The 23,089-nt window shown below is 44.2% G+C and overlaps 1 protein-coding gene across 2 annotated transcripts in view; it reads right to left on the bottom strand.

Moving 5' to 3' along the window:
• LOC105434365 (LIM domain only protein 3) overlaps positions 1 to 7,672 on the bottom strand; it is a 75,864-nt gene extending 68,192 nt beyond the window's left edge. The window contains exon 1 of one of the 2 annotated variants that reach the window (XM_089071508.1): positions 7,126 to 7,672. The gene's annotated coding sequence lies outside the window, so the exon portion shown is untranslated. Of the gene's footprint in view, positions 1 to 5,015; positions 5,035 to 7,125 lie in introns of those variants that run through there. The other variant, XM_089071512.1, reaches the window with a different exon arrangement.
• Positions 7,673 to 23,089: the final 15,417 nt, after the last annotated feature.

The raw sequence follows: 23,089 nt of genomic DNA, 5'->3' as shown, positions 1-23,089 counted from the left end.
CGTCCGCAGATAAGGGTAGTTTGCACCCCCGTTGTGGACAGTTAGCCTTAAATGAGTTGGGGGTGAGACGTGTAAAAGCCTTTGTTGCGTTGGCCTCGTCTTCTCTTGGCTTGCTTTCGAAATCAGTTTCGTCGCCGGTGATACTGTTCCATCGGAACATCGGAAATTTAACGATAAGAATCGAATTGTCGGACACAACTACTACTATCTTCATGATAAATGTGTCCCTATTATGTTTTGCTCAACGATTACAGTATTACTTACATTATCAATCAAAAATTCTTAATCTTTGCGCATAAATAATTTAATCGCCTTTCCTCTTTTCTCCCTCCCTTTTTTTTTCTTTATACAACAATGGCCCATACGGCGATCTTTCAAATGTCTGTTCAAACGAACGTAAGTCTTTTTCGACAGAATTTGAGACGCGAATTTGCTTGGATAAGACGAGATTAAAGAATACCACGAGCACAAATCCGACGATCTGGAGATTCGGCGATTCTTCACAAATGTCGCACGTACAAAAATCCTGTCTCGCCGTTCTAAATTCCGTTCTTATCTAACGGCGCTTCGACAGTAATGTGCCAACGTATTATGTAGAACCGAGTGCTGTCGGGGCCATCCCTTTTACCGTGGAAGGCCACCGAGCGGCGTTGCCGTTTAGCGTCAGATAGCGGAAACGTATGAGGGACGGGGTGAATCCACCCTTATCTTAAGGGAGGTAGCTACTCAATAGCTAGCCGCGCCGAAATTTCTCTCGTTCTCTCACATTTCTCGCGATCCCGCTATCTATGCTTGCCACACGCATCTCGATATTTCTCACACATTTAAATTATTTTGTGTTTTCGTTAGTCAGCGATACTTATATCTCTAAAATGTGACTTTTTATTAAATTTCTCTTTTAGTAATGTCATCAAGATAGTTGACGTACTTCTAAAAAATAATGGATGACTCGTTTGAGTTACGTAAGAATAAATGCTTCGATTACAGTACATTTTACGATTGCCGACCTCGTTTTCGCTTAAAGAATTTTATGAATATTCGTATTCGGGATTAATATGAAAAATAAACGCAGTAGCTTGCAGCTACAGGGCGCACGCGCATAATTTAATGCTCGCGGCGGAGGAGCCACGAGGTGAGCTCTATGGGACGCTTAGGGTTACTTATACTTTGGTAGGGGTATGTGGGTAATGTGCAGGAGTGCCTCCGGGTAGGTGCTTGCGGTAAATCTAATAACGTTGTAATGCCGTTATACCCCCCTCAAAGTTGGCCCGTAAGTTTCTACGGAGCCTGTTGGCTCCGACTGCCGTGCCGAGAATTCCTAACGCGTGTACCATTTTAGCTGCCAACGCGCGTATGTGCTAGTTAGGATCTACAGACTCGAGAGAGAAAAAAAAAAAGAAAGAAATTTGAGACAGATCGTCGCTGAGTTCATATATCCTGATGCGATTTATCACAAAGAAACTCGATCTCTCAGCGCGAATACACGCGAAAATATCTTTAGCTATTAGCAGACCGCATGCATTTGACTTATAATTCAATGAAACACTTTTTTTCAAAATCATAACGAATGAGTCATCGAGCTGAATCCATACAATTCGCCGATTAAAGTCTTATAACAGCGGGCAACAGGTAGCTGTTAATGCCGATCTAGCGAGCCTTCGAGAAAAATTCGCTCGAGTTTCGAGCGACGACGAAAGAGCCGCCGACGCCTCTTTTCCACCCCCGAAATCCATCCTCGACTCCACCTTTCGTTTCTCTTGCTTTCCCGCTTTCCGTTGTCAGTCGCCCTCCCTGTAGATATATGTCACGAACGAAGGTAAGCGCTCGCAGTCACCCGAGGGTGTTCTGCAAACTATGCTCGCGAAAAGTTCAACACAACTTCATAGCATCGGTGTTTCGAGGGCGAATTACGAGGGGTGAGAAGGGACTCGAAGCGCTCGGCGAAGGCGCGGCGGGGCACGAGGAGGAGGCACGGGGGAGTAGCTTGGTGGTAAATTTGTTCTAGCGTGAGCTTACATGGGTTACGTTAAGTACATAGGCGTCTGGGGCTGGTTAGCTACTATCTACTGAAGCGGAGGAACGCCGGGCGCCTGAAACTTGAAGCAGCCTGTAGGTGCGAAGAACTCGCGAATTTCCGTCCGCAAGTTGTCGACGAATTGTGACAAACGAAGACGGTGTGCCGGATGTCGATTTTACTGTTGTAACGTTGTTACAACTCGTCGGTGCCGCCGAAAGAAACTTTCTCGCAGCGATGCGAGACTGTCCGCGCCGACGCGTATAATTAGACGTTATTATTACATATCTGTAATGTAAAAGTCGAGAATTTGGTGTATACTCTCAGCCGCGAATCGCTTTTTACCTCTCGCATTTTATCGCCGCGATATCCCTTTCTCTTTTTTTACACCTCTCGGTCACACCGACGCGCACCGACGCGCACTCACACGCGCGCGGAAGCAACTCGCAGAGATAAAAATCAGTAATTAGCCCGGACCATTATGGCGGCTGTGTGAAAAATTAGCGAGTCGTGGGGTAACCGCCCCTCTGGGCATAATCCTGCATCGGTAACGCCGCGTACCAGCGTGCATCCAACCTGTCTCTGATTTATACGGGTTTGCTATTAATTACACCCACCCACTAGTGGCACCCTCGATCCTCCACTTTCCCCGCATCGTCTCGTCTCATCTTTGTCTTTTTCTCTGTGTCCATCCACTTTATCAATTCTCTTTCTTTTTTAATCCTCGTACGAGAGTTTTATTAAGGGTTATGGCCTTACATTTGTATTTATTTAAAGGAAAAGGAAACGTGTAGAAAAAAATCTTTGTTATTACTAACTTTTTAAAATTCCACGTTTGCACGTGGAATTTTAACTTAAGATATGCAAATAAAACATGTAATATTAAAAATCGTAAGAAAAAAATGTATTATCAGAAAAGATATAAATGATATACGTACAGAGGAGAATTAAATTGGGATTTATGACAAAACAGATTTGGAGAAAGAAAGTATGTCTATTAAAATGTTTGATGAGGTATTTTTATCGAACAGAGATCGTATCGAATTTCAAAACGTCGATTTTACAACAAGCGCGCTTCCTCAGCTTTCGAATGCTGTCAAATGTTTTTATTTTGTTTTACACGCGCCAAAGAATTCGAGTCATCGCGTCGAGCCGAAAATTCCGTCCCGGGTTTTGCGCCAGTCGTTGTTTCGACTGCCGCTGGCCGGACTCGACGGGCTGCGGCGCAATTAAATTAAATGCTTCGGATTAATTGTTCGAAAGCAGTTAAATTAGTTGCGTTTGTTTCGCCCGATTTTTGCGCAATCTCGCTGCGGAATGCGTGAGATGCACGCATCGGGGGAATTTCGTTACCCGCGGCCCCTCGCACGTTATATAGCTCGGTGCCCTGCGAAATCACCGCGATGCAAACGTATCAACGCGGAACGATGGCGTGCCCCGAAAAATTCATTTGCAAAAGCCGCATTCGACGCACCTCTGTCACACCGAGCGAAAGGAAATGCCGCGCGATCGACGCAACGCGCGCACATTTTGCCAGTACTCGATTAAAAGCTTAAACAGAGTCGACCCAATTATTAATGTAATACACAGCGGGTAATGCAAATTTCACAATTATAACAACGAATTTGATGTATAACATTGAATTTTAAAGTATCGTTGCCCAGAATTTAGACCGCTAAATGGGAAATTCATAAATCAATCTATATAAAATCTATATTTCTCCCTAGTTTCATATTTATTTTAAATACAATTTAGTATGTAAAATATATTTTTCTTGTATCGAATATTGCTGAGAACTGGACGAAAAAGAAAAGTAAAAGAAAAAAAAAAAAAAGAGAAAGAGAGAATATGAAGGCGCTCTCGCATTATCATTCCTATCTACGATACGGCTCGCAATTTTCCTCCGATATCGCGGCGAAGATTCCCATATTACCACGCATACCGGTAGCCACTGAAGACCACCCCAATGCCCCGTCTCGATGATATTTGGCCGGCCAATCCCCGTCGAGGATCGCTGCCCGGTATAGCCGCCGAACGGCCGAGAGCTGCATCCTAGAGTGCAGCTGCAGCGCCGGCGCGGACTCTTGAGCCGCATTGCTCGGATTCTGGCGAGGATGCGTCCAGGAGCGAGAGGCTGACGAGCTCGCAAGTAACGCGCCGGTAGAGACATGGTCAGACTGGCATCCGGCCGCAAGCTCTCGACCTCATCGCAACCATACACACACGCTGGCCCTCCCCTCGAAGCTGGTCCTCCACCCACGGCTTTCAAGCTAGTCCGCCCACCCACCTAGACGACGATCCTATACCTTCCTCCCTCGCGCCTACATCTCACCCCCACACACGTCATCCCCCCTCGTTCTCCCCTCGTTCCTGCGAGCGGGAACGTGCAACATGTCGAGACATTCGGGACACGATGGACCGAGGAGAGATATGCATCATTTGGTTACCCGACTAGGCCGACTGCGCGTCTCCGATCGGCGTGCCTACGGATGCATCCTCGATCGGATTGGCCCGGGCGATCGGTATGCGAAAGGGTCCTCCAGTCAAGATTTTCAGCATAACTGCGCGAGTATGCCGCCCGGATTCGGACTCCACGAGTCTGCGTTCCGATATGTCCGCCTATATCGGTGTGCGCCCGTATGCGCTCGTGTTCGTATGCACTTCGTTGCCGGAGAACGTTACGTCGCCTGGTAACCGTAATAGCTGAAGAGTAATGAGGGCGTTAATACGAAATACCGTATCGATGCACTCGTATCGAACGATCGCATATCTCGTCTCTAGAGAATTGTCGTATTTATTTTTAGCTTCTGTATTTATCGTAAATTCCAAGATTTTAACGCGAGACTAACCATCAAAAATCAATTCTCACACAATTTAACTTTCATCGATTAGACTTTTACGAGATAGACTTTTCGGTGGAATATTTATTATACATTCACATTTTCATTGGACATTTGCCGTGCGAGATGTATATGTAAAATCGTCATTAATGTGAACTCACGTTTTTAGAAATGTCTGATGAGGCATTCCCCCGTCCGATGACTCTTGCCGAAGGAGCAACGATCTTTTCTTTTCTTTTTTTTTTTTTTTTTTTTTGTAAGAGCTCTAACGCCGAAATGCGATACTCGGACTGGTCGTTCGTCCGGTAGCGCATTCCTGACACCGAAATTGCATACCTCCGTGTACGCGCACATACGGGTTGGAAACAAACGAATAGGGTTGTTCGGGCGCCGTAAAGGGTCCGGTGGGACGAGGCGCGCGAGGAGACGCGGGAGCGGCCGTAGCTGGGGACTCGCGCAGGGGGTTGTAGGGAGCAAAACGGTGGTGGATGGTGGTGCCGGTGACTCGGTCGCACGAGAGAGCGAGGGGTTTGGGAAACGTAATCGCTCTGGCCCCGCGCGCCTCGACGAACTGCCCCCCATATGCGTTTCATCTCTCTCTCTCTCTCTCTCTTTCCACCCTTCCCACGCCTCCGCTATTTATTGCTCGCACTCGGCCGGTTCACAACATAAATATGTTACACCTATGGCCGCACCTATTGCACCGAGTCCGCGAATTCCTTCGCTGCCGGCCGTGCGAAGAAAGAACGTCCATGAACGTCGGGGATGGTGCGGCGCTTTTGGAAATAAATTGGCTCGTTCGCCATGCGCGTTATAGCGTTTGTGTGCACTTTGAAACAGAATAATGAATTTCAATTTTTCATTAATGGAATGGTTATTAGGTAATTTCATAAAAAAATATATAAAACATAAAAAATTGTTCAGTCCATAGAATGTCATATGCAGAACGTTAAATATATATATATATATATTGATTTATCCACAGACTTTTTAACATATCTAGAAATATTTTTCGTTTAACAAATTTCGAGAGAAATTTTGATAGTTTAAATTATAAAATGAAAATTGAATGATTTTTTGCGGAGAATAAACTTTAAAATATTACTCTTTGGTTACAAAATCTAATTTGATAATTACAAATCAATTTCGTTTTAACAGATTTGTACTCTAAGCATTAATTGCAAAAATGTTTAATTAAGAATTGTGAACATTTTTGGCAATTAAGGAGTTTTTCAACATCTTTTGCAGAAAAAATACGATTCTAATGTTATGTTTACTAGTCATAAAATAATTTCTCAAATATTTCTTTACTATATTTTATTTATTTTTTAGTTAATTAAAAATTTTAAATTATTCCAAGTATAAAGAAACAGATTCAAATATTATTTATTTGTTCTGCTTCATTACTCGAAAAATATTTTCCCCTTGTTTTACGCAGAAAATTCCCTCAACTTTTTTAAATACTTTCGTTATGTTTTCAAGAAGTACTTCTCTCAGGACGTACGAACAGAGGGTGCCTGTTTGAAGAGCGGTAACATCGAGGGTTAAGTTTCAAAGATAAAAGAAGGACCAACTGTTGAATATCGGCTCTCTTTCAACCAACACTGACGCCTATTATATGTCAAACTTTCTTATATATATATCATAGCTTATTCTCAAATCTTATTCGTGCATTATATTTTTATGTAAACGTGCCATGAAAAATTAATTCTTATTAAAACTAAAGCATTGTGTTGTATTTGATTAACTTACATTTATATCTGACGTAACCTATTTATATCATATACAGATCAAATTTCTTTAAAAAATTTCATTTAATTTCTTATAATTATTTCTTTAAGTTTAGCGAAATAATTAATATAGTAGATCATAATATAATATAAAAATTTATATTTTATATTGAAATTGTATAATTATTATAATATTATTACGAAAGTTATAAAAAATTCCGGTATTAAATATATTTCTCGTCTTACTTTAAATCTTTCTTTATCACATATGGAATTTTTACATTCAAGAGAAAAATATTAAATTTTCAAGCAAATACATTTAGTTCACATGCACGTGCTTATTTTTACAAATATATTATCTTAACTTTATGAATATTAATTATCAGGAATTGTTATATAACATTATGTTCAGTATGTATATTTTAAATTATTTATAATATGACGATATAAATTGAAAAATGAAAATATTGTTATTCAATTCTCTGTATATGAAAGCCAAATATTTTAACAAAAAACTATATCAAGTATATAATTTCCTTACCTTGTCCGTAACTTGTCGAGATCTTTATCGTTGTCGATAGATCTTGATCTTTACCGAAGTCGAAAGACGTCGATCTCAGCGGATTTTTCGAAGCACAGCAAAATCTTTCACGTCACAGTATGACAAATGTATAATATGACAGTGACTCGATCAATCATTTATATAAAAGACGTCGACAAGAATAAGGAGGGATTGTGGGGGAAACGTAAGAGGAAAAGAGAAGGAAAGAGAAGGTTTAAAAAAGGAGGGTAAAAGAGCAAGGAGGACTGACTGTAGGATCGAGGGGATATATTACAGAAAGAAGTTGTTTAAGGAGTCCGCGCAGGAAAGAAAATCTCTCACGGCAAAAAGAGAGAGAGAGAGACGCGCTCTCCGCTATCCCCGGCGGCGAGAACACCCCTCGCAAGCTCTCTCGCAAGCTCTCTCGCAAGCGCCCGTTCTCGCGCGCGCACAGGGCTCTCGCAGCTCCGCGAATGCACGTGCAACTCGGACGCGTGCCACGTGGTGTTTGGTCGGAGTGGCTCGGCCACGGAAGCCGGAGCCGGAGCGGCGAGCTTGCAAGCTACCGGGCGCTTTCATTGGCCGATGGGTGGAAACTGCGCATGATTGCGGGTGTGGCCCGAGCTTGAGGGGCGGAATAAGCTCGAGTCGGCGATAGGACACCCCGAAAGGGGGCACGTCTCCATGGGTGGGCCCCGGGTGCCCTAGTCGCCACCCCGCCGCCCCCTCGTTGCTCGAAGCTTTTTCCTTAATCTCGTAACGAGCGCGAGAACTGTTCTCCCGTCCGAGCCTCGAACTTGCAAACTGGCTTCTTCCGCGCGAACGGGCGTGCTCTTTCGAGGCGATGGAATGGCGGCACTCGAGTGTTCGTTACCGCGAAGGAAATCATGCGGTGAACGCGGGAATTAAACCTCAAGTAGTAACGGCAATATCAAGTCAGACACCACGGCGGCATAGCTGTGAAGCGCCTCGTCAGAGGCGTTCTTCGAGTGAAAAGTTTCATAGGTTGATATTTACGATACACATTGAAAATCTATTATATAGTAATTTTTTCGTATCTAAGATATTTACTGTGATTACTATATTCATTGAAAAATTAATCTATATATTTTTTGTAACTTATTAGTTGTATGAATTTTAAGGAGTTTAGCTGTTTTAGTTTCTTAAGTAGAAGAATAAAGAGAGCGAAGAGTGAAAATGTTTAATAGAAATTTTTTCCTTTTTATTTTCTTTTTCTCTCTCGCCCCTTCCTCTCTCTCTCTCTCTCTCTCTATGAAATAGGCAAAATATTTTTTTATATACTATCAAAAAGAGGCTATATGAATCTAAGAAGAAATATAAATATTGATTACAACAGCGACACAAAATATTTTCTTTTTTAGCAACAGGTGGAAGGCTCTCGAAGCGTGTATCATCAAAAAAAGAAAAAAAAACAGAAAAAGAGAGAGACAGAGAAGGCGAGAGGGACTCGAAAGAAAACAGAAACGGAAAAACAGAAAGTGTGAACAGCCGATTTATCGAAGCGAAATTCTCGACGGCGCGTTCGAAAGGGTTCGGATACTTGCACGATTGTTCACTGGATCGTTAACAAAGTGGATATCTGACGAGGCCGCGAATCCGCGATAAAGCGAAAGTCTAATCACAGCTGGCTGATAAATAAATCGAACTGACTAAACAGCTTGGCGAATCGGTCGGGATTGGGGAATTTGGTTCGGGGGACAAGGGTGATCTCCATCACGTATTTACATGGTATGCCTACCGATCGGCGTATTCGCCAATTTTACTCATTCACTCTCGGCGAGGTGGTATTTGCATTGAAACTGTCTGACGCGATGTATTATCGATTATGGTTTGAATTTTCGAGGTTGACGTTCCGTCGATTCAAAGATGCTCTCATCGCGGATTTCAGTTGTTTGATGATTCGTGCCAGAAATCTATCGGTATAGAGTTTGTGGCTCTACTAATTAATTATTGATAATAACGATACAACTCACAATGTTATAATTATACGTGACAGTATTATGACAATTGCATTTATTGCATTGGCGTCCGCCAAATTATATTTGAAGGTAAATATTATTATATCAAAGATTATATCTTACGATCGTGCAGCCATCAAGTAAATACTATATCTTTATAATAAATAAAAAATAATTTTTCGTGACACGATCGATATCAAATAACGAAGTAATAACTTCAGACTTTAATAAAAAGTTAACTATCTCATAATGACTTTTTATTTTTATCACATTATAATTGGCTTTTCGTTCTCAAATCTGAAAAAGACGTGCGCATCAAAATAGATACGAAAAATATATATTTATTATATAAATACAATTACTCTTTCTTTTAAATTTAGAATGCCACGTTCGTGAGCGATCGAGCGTCTTGTGCAAAATTGAGATGCCAGGAAACTCATTTCGATACGCCATCCACTAGACGCTCGGACGTGAATGTTTAACGGTCTGTCGTCTCGGCGGCCGCCCAATTATATGACGTCAATTATTGATTAATTGCAATTATAACGCGAACGGTTTCGAGAGGGCCCGATACGGATATAACGATCGTCATTTCATAAATTCGCAATGACGCGAGAGAGAGCGGGCAAACGCGGGCGCCGCTCCGCGCCGGCCTCTGAGTGACGTGTCATTTATCGCATAACGCGAACGTTTATGCGCATTCGTGTCGCATAATTGCAATTAGAGCGGAATTCATTTACATCGACCGACATTCGATTTGTTCCGAGAGAAAGCCCGGGATTTACACGCGCCCTCGACGCGGCGCGACGCGGCGCGGTGGACGCGCGCGAGCGTTCGTGTTAGTCGTGTCGGGATTTATTTCCGCGTGCGTCAATGCCGCCGCGACAGTTCCGCGATGTAAATAGGATTGGATTAGCCGTTACCACCCGCTTTTGCGAACGAGAGGCAGAGAGAGAGAGAGAGAGAGAGAGAGAGAGAGAGAGAGAGAGAGAGAGAGGGGGGAGAGAAGGACAAAATGGGAGATAACGATAAAAGATAAACTGCTGAAAGTCAGGATGAGAAATATCCGGAAAAAGATGCACGGTTCGATATTTCGTGTGTAAAGAACACAAAAGAAAGCGTTTGTATTGAAAGAATTATGTTTCAGTCTGATTTGCCAATCTTATTTTTGAATAAATTATTTTTTATTTTACCTCTCGATATCTCGGTTGCATTCGCCGTAGATATATCGATATTTTTAAGGAAAGCTGAATTTCGAGGAAAACGGCCTAGGAATCTCGTAAAAGAGGCTGTTCAACAATTTCCACGCACTCTATATGTCCAAGGAAGATGATTGATGACGAGTACAAAATGGAAATTGGAGTTTACAGCGTGAAATAAAGCACTGCGTGTCGCGTTTTCAAATTGTTTCAGGTCTCCGGTTGCGAGACTATAACCCGACGGCCAGCAGTGCAATGCGAAATTTTATACCGATTTTTCGAAAGCCGCACCATTCTACTGGCGCGTCGGGATTAAAAGATAATACCGGCGATCCAATTTAATCGCACGATTGACGGGTAAACAGACACCGCGCGGCGCCGTTTCTCCCCCGTCCCTCGTCCCTTCTCCACCCTTTTAGGACAAATCGTCCGTGGCGCGATGCCCTCGGACCTGGTAGAAAATATAATTCAGAGATATTTATAGCTGGATTACCGCCGGAATTGGGTATCTAATATACACGACCGAACTACCGGAGTCGCACGAGTTTTAATTGTCCTACCGAAAAACGAACCTGTCGCGAATATCGATCCGCGACGATCGTCGCACGTGCGTGGATTCCCGTGAACGGCGGGCTATAAATGACGATGACGAGTCTGACACTTCTGCGGATGAATGTCGGATACGATTTTACATCGCGAGCTCGCAGTCAGGACCGGGAGCGCGCTGGACAAGAGTTTCTCGGCGGCTTTGGGGAAGGGATTAGCCGCAATTGATAGCCACGAGAATGGAGGGACATCCCCGAATTTGTCGTGCAGTTTACCGTTCAAAGAGCGACCGTTGGTGAATCCGAGGTTGCACTCTTACTCGAGCTTATATTAATATTTCCAAACAAATTACAAGCGAGTACAATTATTTATTTATTCATTTGTCAAACCGTAATCTTAATAAAAAAAAATATTCTTCCCAAAAATTTAGAGCAATGCCGCGACAATTAAAACACTTGTGTACCTCGTAAGACACGTAATTTAAATCAGTTTGTTGATCAAATGAACAAGGAGAGGACAGAGTTTTTTTATTCTTAAATTTTTAATTTTTTAACATTTCCTTGATGACTTAAATGGGAGATTCTCTCTTATTCAAAACTCGGGGGGGTTTATCGCGAAGTGGCCGTCATGTCGCGATCGGTCCGCGCGACCGGCGGGAGAGCCAAAACGCAGAACGTGCCGAATGCGAAATTAATTGAAGCCAGCCGGCGTGCGGCCTCACCGCGGCGGACGCGCAGGGTAATTTTGATCCGGATCCGGGAGTTAGTGCCGGGACAGTGTTCGGTGTCCAATGTCCACCACGCCGGACGGACAACGCCGCTCGGCGCGGTTAGTGCCGGTCCAGATGTCGCCACGGGCGTGACGTCACCGGTTAACTACCCTCTCGTGGCGAGCATCACCACCACCACCACCACCACCACCATCACCATCGCCGCCGCCACCACCTCGCACCACCACGCCGGAGCGCCTTCGCCCGTTCTCATCCGACGGACACGATATGCGGGGATGATTCTGATTAATTACCGATAGTTACACAAGCTGACGCCGCTCTCCCGTTGACAACCCTCTACGGTATCGCCGGAGTACTCCCTTTTCACTCTCCTCTCAACTCGATCGTTATCCGAGAGTCGCTTTTTTTTCTTTTTTTTTTAAATCGACTTTAATATCTCGCCTTAAGTTTTCCGATTTTGTATATTCGACATTTTTTACGAATAACTTGATTCTAAGCGTGTATAATAATAATATCATAAATTAAGAAGACATGAATTTTTTTAAACCTCGATAAAAATGATACACTATTTTTGTTATACATCGTCGTTTTATTATATGAGTTGTACATATTAAGCTTCTTCGAGCGAAATGCGTACAAGCGAGATAACGCATCTAGCCACACGAGACTGCTATAATATATCACCTCATGATATTCTGATTCTCTCCGCTGTACATCGTATGTGCAATAACGCGGCGATTTATTAGAAGCGTCATATATCGAATGGATCAAACAATCCGTTTACGTCTGATGTAGATTTTTCGGGTGTGTGTCGCGCGTACCCCTGCAACGTTCATTTATCGATTCGCCGAGGCTTAATTCATTTCGAGGGTCGCGGAGAGGGGAGGGAGGGGGAGAAGGATTGTTATTCGAGAAGGGATGAAACGCGGTGCGAGCAACAGTGCCCCTCTCGCCCGGCCCTGGTTTCCCCCCCCCCTCTGCTTTCCACCCTCTCGCCGACGCCTCTTGCAACTAGCCCCGTGTGAGGCGCATCGGGCCGCGGCCGAACGATCGGACCGCCAATATTTGGCAATTACGAAATATGAGTTTACATTTAATAATTGTGGTAAACACCGGCGGACGCGTCGAGTGGCCACAGGGGGTGAGTCCGACGAGATACGGTCGCGGCCGCGCGCGCCCGCATTCGGGATAAATTCCGATTTACTCCCCCTCTTCGCCTGCTCTCGCGTTCCGAACGATATACATTATTGTTACAGACGATGCTGTTGCACCTTACCGGCTACTCCGGCTGACGCGAACCCTCCCGCTTTCCCTTCAACCCCTATGCATTTTTGTCACACCTCGTGGGACAAATCCGATTTTCCCGTTTTACAATATTTTACTTTGCAGGAAAAGCGAAAAGTGTTAATTGACGATTAGCAAGGTTTAACGATATAGGGAAATATTTATTTATATTATTATAATACTTAGCTCGCACCAAATGTACCCAATAAATAATGCATTGTTCGTTGCGTGATTGATCAGCTAAAATATTTCCTACTGAATATACAATACATTATAAAACATGACGCGTGTACTAATTCGCAATTAAGTATCATCCATTCAGTTTATTGTCTTCTAGTAAAATTTCTGAATTTCGGATTTCTCAGTCCCGCTAACTTTCCTAATTGAAAACTGTCAATTCGATAGCACGGAAATGTGATGACGGAATGTTTTTTTTTATTACATTAAAAAAAATTTTATGTTTACATATATTTAACTATATATAATTTCGTGTTGAATTATTAACAAAGCCAAGGGAAGATCAATGCCTGCAAGTACATGATCGCGAATAAAGGCGAGAAGAGCAGCTCGTTTATGGGACAATTGAATCAATGCGAACTATCGCGAATTCGCGGGGTGTCTAGCTGAATAAAGACGATAGATATCGGGGTGACGCGAATCGGGGCGACGCGGGGAACCACCGTGTGACAAGCCATTAATGACAATATGATCGATATTAGCAAATATTTCCCACGGGGCGTTACGCCACGCGACAGGCCTGCCTAGGTATTTCGCGATCGTATTTGCGATCAGCATCGGTTATCGGCGGCGACATTTATTCAAATGTAATATCTTGCTCTCGAACGAAGATTACCTGCTCGGAAAATGTGTCCCACAGGTATACGCATCCTTCTTTCTTCGAACCATCACTTCGTTTCGATCTCTCGCCTTGATCTTATTGTCACTCCAACGACGAGCCCTTCGTCCACAGCATGCGTATGTAAAAAGATATTAATCAAAAGTTCTTCGCGAAATTTGATCTTCTAAGAGTTAAAAGTAGAATCGTCATTTAAGATGTGGTTGGAGAAAATTAAATGCAAATGATATAAACATACTAAACTCTTGTTTACAAAATCGATATATCTTTATGTTTGTATTGTTTTATAAATTACAATATGATATTATATGAAATATACTTAATATTGACAGATTTTGCAAAAATATAATCTATTCAATCGCAGTTGTTACAATTTGTTTAACTTTTGATATTTTCTAGAATGTAGAACGCAACTCGTCGGGCACCTCGTGAAACAAAAAAACCATTGAAATTATTTCAAAACTCATATTCTTAAATTCATATTATCATTAAAAATAAAAATGTTATAAAGAGGAGTAAGGATAAAATCTTATTAGAGAAGAAGAAAAGCTCTTCACTTGTTTCTTCCGATTATCTATTTCTTTCCATTCAATCCTACGCACGCACGCACGCACGCACAGTGTTCGCCTGCTCGTTTATTCGTCTCGCGATATTCCCTTCTAGTTAGTGTCCGACGATAGTTGAGAAAGTTCTCAGCCCGCTTTCTCAGCGCAAGCTGTTCCACGCAAGGCACTCGCGCCTTTTTCCAATTTCTTAAAGAGCCGCGACAATTTATGTGAAGCCTGTTCATAAAGTACGGCAACTCTCCTGTTCGTCGCCCTTGCGAGCCGCGGCGAACCCAGGGGGGAGGGGGAGGGAGAGAAGCCACCCCCGGTCTCTCGGCAGAGTTCTTAAAAGTTACTTCGACTCGTGTTTCTCGATCCTTATTAGCTTTCTTCGGCACAAAGTCGTCGACAAAAGGCGCAATCACGCGAATCACGCGAGTACACGTGTACGGCGCGTGCGAGAGGAACTTTAGTAATATATTAGCGTCTAAGACATATGTGTTTCTAACATTTCTATTCCCGAGAGGTGGTGCGGATGGTAGGGAGAAAAAAAACGGGAGGGGTATTAAATATTACTTCACGTTTCAAAACGCGAGAGGGAATGTTGGAGACGCGTGCCATTTGGAGCATTATTTTTACGATGCGATCAATAATGCGCGTAATTATTTTTTATTTACTGCTTTCCATTCTGGTATCAGATAAACGAGGAACGTATCCAATCTTGGGAACGATATCGTGATCGTATGTGGATACTTTAGGAAATTGATTAGAGGGGTTGCGGGAGGGTGGTAAGAGGGAGGCTAGCTAGTTTATTACGCCTCCGCGACATGGCAGCACCCGTGCCACAGAGGAAAAGGAATTCGTCTTCGAATATTTCTTAAAATTCACCCCTTGTTAGATTCTGTAATAATGCTGCATAATGCTTAATAATACTTAAAAGATTGTCCAAGATTTAGTACGTCAATTATTATTACAATTCATCCCCCGCTTTACTTTTTATTTAAGATATTTATGTTATTATAGTCTTTCTCAAATTAATTTTATTTATCTTATTTAACTTTATTTATTAGCGTTGCAAATTTAATATAAGTTGCAAATTCAAAAGAGACATGAGTGCATGTCAGATAATTTGGGCGCATAGCTTGCTCGCTAATAAAGTCGAATGAAATCCTCAGGTTTCCCATGACTCACATCAATTACAGAATGACGCATCGAATCTTCAACCACTCAGTTGCGAAGCGGAAGAGTTTCTTTCGCGTTTTCCGCCCGCGGACGTGCCGCGAACATTGAACGTCGACGACGATCGAAATCGCGCCGCCACAAAGTACGCGCGTGTATTGTGAACATGCACGCACGTCACGGGTTTCTCCACGTTAAGCACTCTCCGCGAAATCGGGCGGGGGGAGGGGGGACCGGGGACGTGTAAAGAGCCGGCAAGGAGGATCTCTATTTTCTTTTATTTCGATTAAAATTCAACGCCCGTCGGACAGCCCGTGTAATTGGCCGAGATCTCTTTAAGCGGGAAAATTACCCAGAAGGGGTTGTAGAGCATCGAAGATTTAACAGCCGACTGTATGGCGAGGGAAGAGGAGAGGTGGCAGAGGGAGGGAAAACCTCGAAAGGGGTGAGAGCTCGGTCCAGCTTTCCGCCCACCGTCACCCTCGAGAGCAAAAATCCTGCCAATAAATAAATTTAAATACATGAATATCTAACCCCCCCCTGCCACACCAACGTTAACCGCTCCATGATAGAGGCTTTGCGGTCTCTAACGGATATCTCCGTTGAAAATAAAACGAATAGGACACCTTCGTCGATTGTTGCTTCAATTATTTGCAATGATGTATAGTGAACGACAATTAAATTTTTCAACTGTTGCCAGAAGGATTTTACTTCTGGAAAAATTTTTTTACTAAATCTTGGTTTATGGTAAAAGCATATAATATTAAAAGTCGTAAATTTACAATAAATGATTTTGCGATGATTTTAACGCAGAAGTCAATTGCACATTTAAAAAAAAAAAAATCTGTTAAATTTAAGTCACTCTTTATTATTTTTGTATATAAGTCAATTTATAAGTCTAGGATAAAAGTCGATATTACGATCGCGACGCATATGTATCGACGTAGTTTGCAACCGGCGTAGTTTGCTGCCGCGCGGATATTCCGCGTGGCTAATTACCCCCGCGCTTTTGACGTACTCGGGCGGATGAAAGCGCTAAAAAGGATAATAACTAAATCTTCGATCCTGCCACGCGGCGCATAACGACGGCGCTCCCTCTTGTACTCCCGTCCACGCTTCTCTCGCTGACGTCACAAGTTTCTCGGGGTGTTTCTATACCAACCCGATGACATAAAACCGTGTAATTAGCTATGTATGCCTCTTGTTCGTATTGGCCCGCCGGTGGCGCGGTGGTGCACTTTAGAGTGGGCACGGTAGAAAGAGAGACGCGCTCGTCGGCGCGAATGAGAAGGACGGAGGGAGGCGAAGAGGGCGAGGGAGGAGGCTGGCTGGTTCGGGGATGAGAACGGGGAGAGCGGTGGGGCGGTGAGAGGTGGGCGAAGCGGAAAGGGGGCGGTATGAAGTACCCGCTAATTAATACCCCTAATTGCACCGACCCCAGCCTACAGCCAGGGCTGCACGTACACCCGGGTATACCCGTTTTCAACGTTGAACGTACGGCTCATCTTCCGGCGGAAAGAATTATGCGGCATTCGTTCGCTTAGCTCTCGCGAGCGAATAATCGAAGAGGGATGAAAGAGCGTCTCGAAAACGGAACACTTTTTTTTAATTGTTTGACACGTGATGTGGATTTGCAGCAATTGCTTATCCTCGATGTATATATAATATTTTTATGACTGCTGGCATCTCTGGCGAACGATGATGCCAGAAATGTCAGAAAGAAACCCCGGAAAAAACATGGAATATCGCTCTAGATTTGTATTTTCATTGCTTTACTTTAGAAAAATTACGTTTTAAAGTTTCATAGATCCATTAGGAAATGAGGAATAAATTTAGAAGTTTTTCTCTTTGTTTCCCCGAAATCCGAAGGTTCATAAAAAATGTTTACGTCTCTGTTTTGCATGTGCATCTATAGAGAACATGATGTAAGAGTTAGCGATAAAGATAGCAGTAAAGAAGCAGTACGATTCCCATTTTCCATTTATATCGGAAACATTTTTTTTTTTATTTGATGTCTAGAAGAAATTCTTAGAAACGTTGCAAATTTTTTTCTAAAATATAATATATACGTTGTAAATTATATAGAGCGCGGGCAACAAATTTAGGGAAAAGAGCGATATTGAGAAAACGATGGTGAAGCGACGTCACGAGACCGTAGGGTCGCAAATGCGTTTGCGAAAATCGGCCCTTTCGAGGACCCTGCGTTTAGGCGAAGCCGTAAATCGCACTGCCATATTTTCGCCGTTTCTGTTTGCAAGTGCTAAGCGACCTAAAGTTTCGTAGGCGCGTCGTACAAAGGGACATACGGGGTGGAGGAGAGGAAGCGAAGGAAGCGAAAGAGCGAGAGCTGGATGGAAAGCCTGGATGTCATAGGATAAGGATAAGGAGAAGGGACCGCCGTCGGTGCCGGTAAGTCCTTTCCCATATCGACGGCGTTAAGTTATAGCGCTATCCTGGCAACATGTCGCCGGGCTTGTTCGACAAACTTTTCAATGTCGACATATATTTCCCGCGCGCGCCCTTTTATGAGCTGTTGAGCCAGTCTTTCGGCTCAGCCGAAACAGTAAACCGATTCGACGATATCGACCTTTGTTTCACTTCCCTTTTCTTAGTGCCTAGTAAAAACGTTTAAATTAAAATAAATTTCTTTCTTCTCCTTCCCCTAAGCTTACCGATCTGTAGAATAATAATAATCATAATAATAATTGAAATGTAATTCGGACAAGCCACGAAAGATTCCTACGTTCTACGTTATTAAATTTGTTCTTTCTCAGAGGTTATCGTATTATTCTTTTCGCCCTTTCCTTTATTTCGTTTACGATGGCCGATTTGCGATAGCCGGCGAAACGCACGCGATCCCCTCGAGCGATGAATGCGTGTGGGATTTTGGATTATGGAGTAAACGCGTTATGGAACGAACTGGTTAACGAGTGCGGTTAACCAGCTCGCCGGAACAGCTCGTGGGTGTCGTCCTCTGATATATATATATATGGCCGGCACATTCACGCGGCCCTGTCTGAACATATGTTGCCAGTTTCTACCAGTTTCGGGGTCGTTTTCATCCGCCCTTTCATCCGCGAGAGAAGCCGACGATTCTCGCCGCCGCTCATCACTCGCGTCGTCGCGTCGCGTCGCGTCGCGCGTTCGATCGTTCAACACGGCGACAGAAGTCGAGTCGTCTAACTGCGAAAGTTCGCGCCTCGTTAACGTTATAGTGATTACGCACGTGCATCCAACGATTTCGGAGCCGTCGCCGCTCGCGGGAGCAGCGGTTCTAATGGAGCTCCGACCCGCTCCGATCCGCCGGCGATAACGGCGTTACTTTCGTTACGTCACGCGACGCTCGAACAATAAAACATTAACAAGATAGTATCGCGGGCGGTTATTAGAAATAAGAGTCCGCGATCGCGGTTCCGCAATATCGCCGTCCCCCCCGAACGCGACGAAGATTAATCCTATAATCGCGCATTAAACTCGCATTCCACCTTCTTCTCCTTCCACGTTCTTTCCATTCCCGTTCATATCGAATGTGCAATCGCGAGCGCCGTATATCCGCCGTACAAACGCTCGCGCGCACGCGTATCGGAACACTTCCGTTTTTCACGGCACGCATCACAAGCGCGCAATTATAGTCGCGAGCGCGCAATGTCAGCCGCGTATGTGCTAATCACTCCGGTGCGCGCCGGTCACCGCTAATTAATTGCACGCGGCCGTCGCGAATCAATTCCATTGTCGCTCGATAAAGAAGCATTCACCGTGCGAATATGTAATTACCGATCGATCTGCGCATGCACGACCGGACCGACCGGGTGCTCGCCGGCTTCGAGATTACCTCGAGCTCGATTTTACGTGAAAGTGGATTCGATTCGGTGAGTTTCCGGCGTGGAAGCGAGCCAATGTAACTCCGCGCAGTGTATATTATTAACATGTAATTGAATGGCGCAAGCTTGAGACGCGTACGTGTGTAGGTGTATGTGCGCGCGCGCGCGCGTATGTAAAACGTAACGCGCACATACGCACACGCACACGCACACGTGTGCCCGAATACAGGTGCACGCGATCACACGGACGCACACGCACGTGCGCGCGATCCATTGTGCGAAGTCGCGTGAGCGCCGCAAGTTAATTAAGAGCCTCTAATGAACCAGCCGCGCCGCAAACGACGGCACTCGCACAACGCCCGCGTCTCGATCGATTAATTAAAAATCTTGCACGACATCTCGCCGTCGCGAGACGCCGCGACACGGCCGGGATGGCGGGCGGGGGGGAGGGGGGAGGGGGGAGGGCGGGAAGGAGGAAAGAGGGACGACCGCGCGCCACGAGCGTCGTCGAAAATGCGACGGCGTCGCTCCCGATATTTGCACGGCCCTCGTATCTTCGAGACCTCATCAGTAAACAGGAACGCTCTCATATCCTTGGGAAAACAATAATTACAAAGACAAAATCTTCGAGAGAATGAGATACCGGAATAAGCCCCGTGGAAAAAAGAACAGTCGCGAAAATGATCTTTTCGTGCAGTTTATTAATATACGAGAGCGCGACACAACTGCCTTCTGATGTCCGATTTCCACGACGCTTGAACCATCAGATTCACCACGAATGTTTTATTCGCTCGGGAAGATCCATTCGGCCCGGGGAGAGTTGTATCCCCTACAGCTAAAAAAATTAAACTTTTATTATATTAATTAATTTTTTTACCAAACTGCCCCTCGCCTCGTGGCCATGTATATCCATATCCCATTAGGCAATTATATTATTTCGCAAGTAATCGATGATGGGGCGAGGGTTCACCTCGATTAATCCTGACCTCCCTCCGATTCTAATTTAAGGGCGGGTATATTTTGCCTTCTTACGCGAAGCGTATAAGCGACGTGCCGCGCTCTCGCGCGCATAACCCGCGATATTGATACGCAAAAGGATGCGGGAGACGTAATATATACCGTACGCGAGAGGTGCGATCGGGTGACTCGTCGCGTCATTTGGAAATTTGACGACGCGAGCAAACGAGGACAATTAAAATTTGAGCGCGTCGCCGGCGGCTACGGTGTTCGGTGATCGTTTAGGATATTGTAAACTGCTGTAGAACCCGACGGGATGGAGGGATGTTGAAGCCGAGGCGGGAGAGAGGGGAGGGGGGGGAGGGGGAGTACCGTGCGACGTGTGGAGAGGAGGGTGTGCTGCGGGGTGCGCTGTCGTTGGATGGAGTTAAGCCGAGCCAAATGAAGTAAATAATCTGAATACCGCCCGTGCTAATTAGTTATATAAAGGGCCTCCTGGCAAGCCCGTGGCTAGGGAAGCTTATGCCGTTAATTAACATACCGAGCAAGAGTGCCAGGCGTGGCACTAGAGAGCCGGAACTTCACTCCGTGAAAGGGGAGGGCGGGGTGGAAGCTCGAGAAACATTATCGGGACAACTTTGTCACCGCTTTCCTGCCGAGATCAAGCACGGCAGGCAAGAACCGAGGGGAATTTTGCATTTTGCGCTACCCTGTGCTCTACCCCCGAGGGGGAAACGCCGTGAGTACCCTTCGCGGGAAGGATCGTGGATCGCGACGAGCGTTCTTCCCATTCTAATTTCTGCATGCTCTCATTGAGCTTGCAAAGCAGCCCGTATGTTCAAGAGGGAAAGAAGAATAATCCCGCGCGGGGAAGGAGAATAATCCCACGCGATTGAGCAAAGCCGGATCTTCGAGAGCGAACCGAATTAATACACGCGAGAGAAAACAACGTGTAGGTCATATTTTTATACATAGGTATCATATAATTAAGACTTTCGCAAATTTACAGCTTGAAATCGGAAACTTTTTAAAATAATCAACAATTTTAGCATACAATTTTAAGTATATAACGTGACATATTTGGAAAATGTTATACGTTAAATTATTAAATTAACAATACAAATTATTCATTACATTAATTCGGGGGTATATTAATATATACATACAATTTTAATATAAATATTTAGTATCTGCTGTCCGATATTATTTATAATTATATCTAGATACAATACGATATTATTAGGTCCAGCGTAGAATTTCGCGTATGGTTTTCTAAAAATCTGTTGAATAATTCTAAAAGTCCCATAAAAACGTGCGACGATCTTCAAACACGTTTTTCCAGGGACTGGTACACTATTCAGGATATATCTCGTAAAATGCGATTTATGCAATGTTCCAGACTGCAAGACGAGTGTGCGCTCGTTCGTGCCTTTTTTCTTCCGCCGCGGACAATTCGCAATGGCACCTAGGAGTAGTATTTATGAATTTTTTAACGTTCGCGTTACGCGACAGCTCTCCAGCACCAGACCAGACGTTGTTTTTTTCTCTCTTACCCGCCCACCTGCAAATCTGCTTAAAGCTGCCATGGCCACCCTTTATCCGAAATGTAAGGCTGTAAATTTCGACGTTTCGCTTGTTTGAGCAACGGATTTTTTTCTACCCGTGCTTCACGCTCGCTGTCGCGCCGGAAATGAACGGCACTTTTTTACGACGGCTGTTAAACGATTATTGTCTCTAATTTTCGATCCGAAACATTGTGAAAATTGGAATCATTGAATCTCGATACTTTCATCGAGATTCATGCTCAAAGAGACCTCGATGATTTTTATCGTCGGCGTGAAAATCTACTTTCCGTTCAAATTTCGCTACGAAAAATCGTTCCTCTTTCGGAGAGCCGAGCCATGAGAAATTAATTACATCTTAATTCGCAGTCGTGTCATAACACGACTGCGAAAATGCAGAACGTCTTTATATCTTCTTAGGAAAATAATTTGTTTGCATTGTTGTGTTCACAGTGTAAGTTCTATTATATCAGAAGATTTCGTAATTATACTTCTTGTATTTGTACTTGCGACTCTTTTCCCCTTTTCCCATCAAGAGATAGACATAAAATTTTGGAGGAGATTTCAAATATTTTTCATATATTAGCTCTGTCCATCCATTGAATAACTACGCTAATCGAAGGTTTAACGGACATTAACTGTCTCGAGAGAGATCGGTGGAATCACCGGGTTTGAATGAAACCTGTAAATGCAATTTTTTTTTATTCAGCGACGTCCGTTAGCGCTAACGATTGTTAAATCACTTCTACTTTTAACGAACCATTAAAAATTGGCGGATCGTCAATTTCGCATTCGTTAACGAGAATTTCGGGAAGGTCGGTGAAATAGCCATTAGTAACAAAAGTCTACATATGCCTCGCGGAGAAATAAAAAAAAAAAAAAAATGCGTTAAAATCGGTGAAAAAAATTTTTTTTCAAATCTCACGACTTCACCTCATCCAGGTCGTACTAATGTGATAATGCGATGAGTATGCCATTTGGGAAACTTTCAGTTTATTGCGTGAAGCGCGGTTCTCCCGCGCGGCAAGTGGTACAGGTCAGCCTCGAGCGCTCCGCCGCTCGCACAGCCGATTGGTGTGTGGAACCACCAGCGATGTGTGCAAGTCGCGAACCGCGTTCCTTCTCCCGCCTTCTCCGCGCGAAGCTCTACGCCCGGGCCTCCTCGGTAATCCTGAGTTATGGAGGATTATATCATCAATTTCGCCGACCAGGATCAGGTGCAGCGAGCACCATCGGCACAGCCAGGATATATCCGCGTATCTACACGAGACCTACAATCCCCTCGTTCTCCCGTCTCTGTTCTCGC

The sequence above is a fragment of the Pogonomyrmex barbatus genome, unplaced genomic scaffold (assembly GCF_055798465.1).
Source record: "Pogonomyrmex barbatus isolate J1 unplaced genomic scaffold, ASM5579846v1 scaffold1, whole genome shotgun sequence".
Classification (NCBI taxonomy): domain Eukaryota; kingdom Metazoa; phylum Arthropoda; class Insecta; order Hymenoptera; family Formicidae; genus Pogonomyrmex; species Pogonomyrmex barbatus.
Note: the sequence above shows the minus strand (reverse complement) of the source record. Positions and strands in the feature narration are given on the sequence as shown.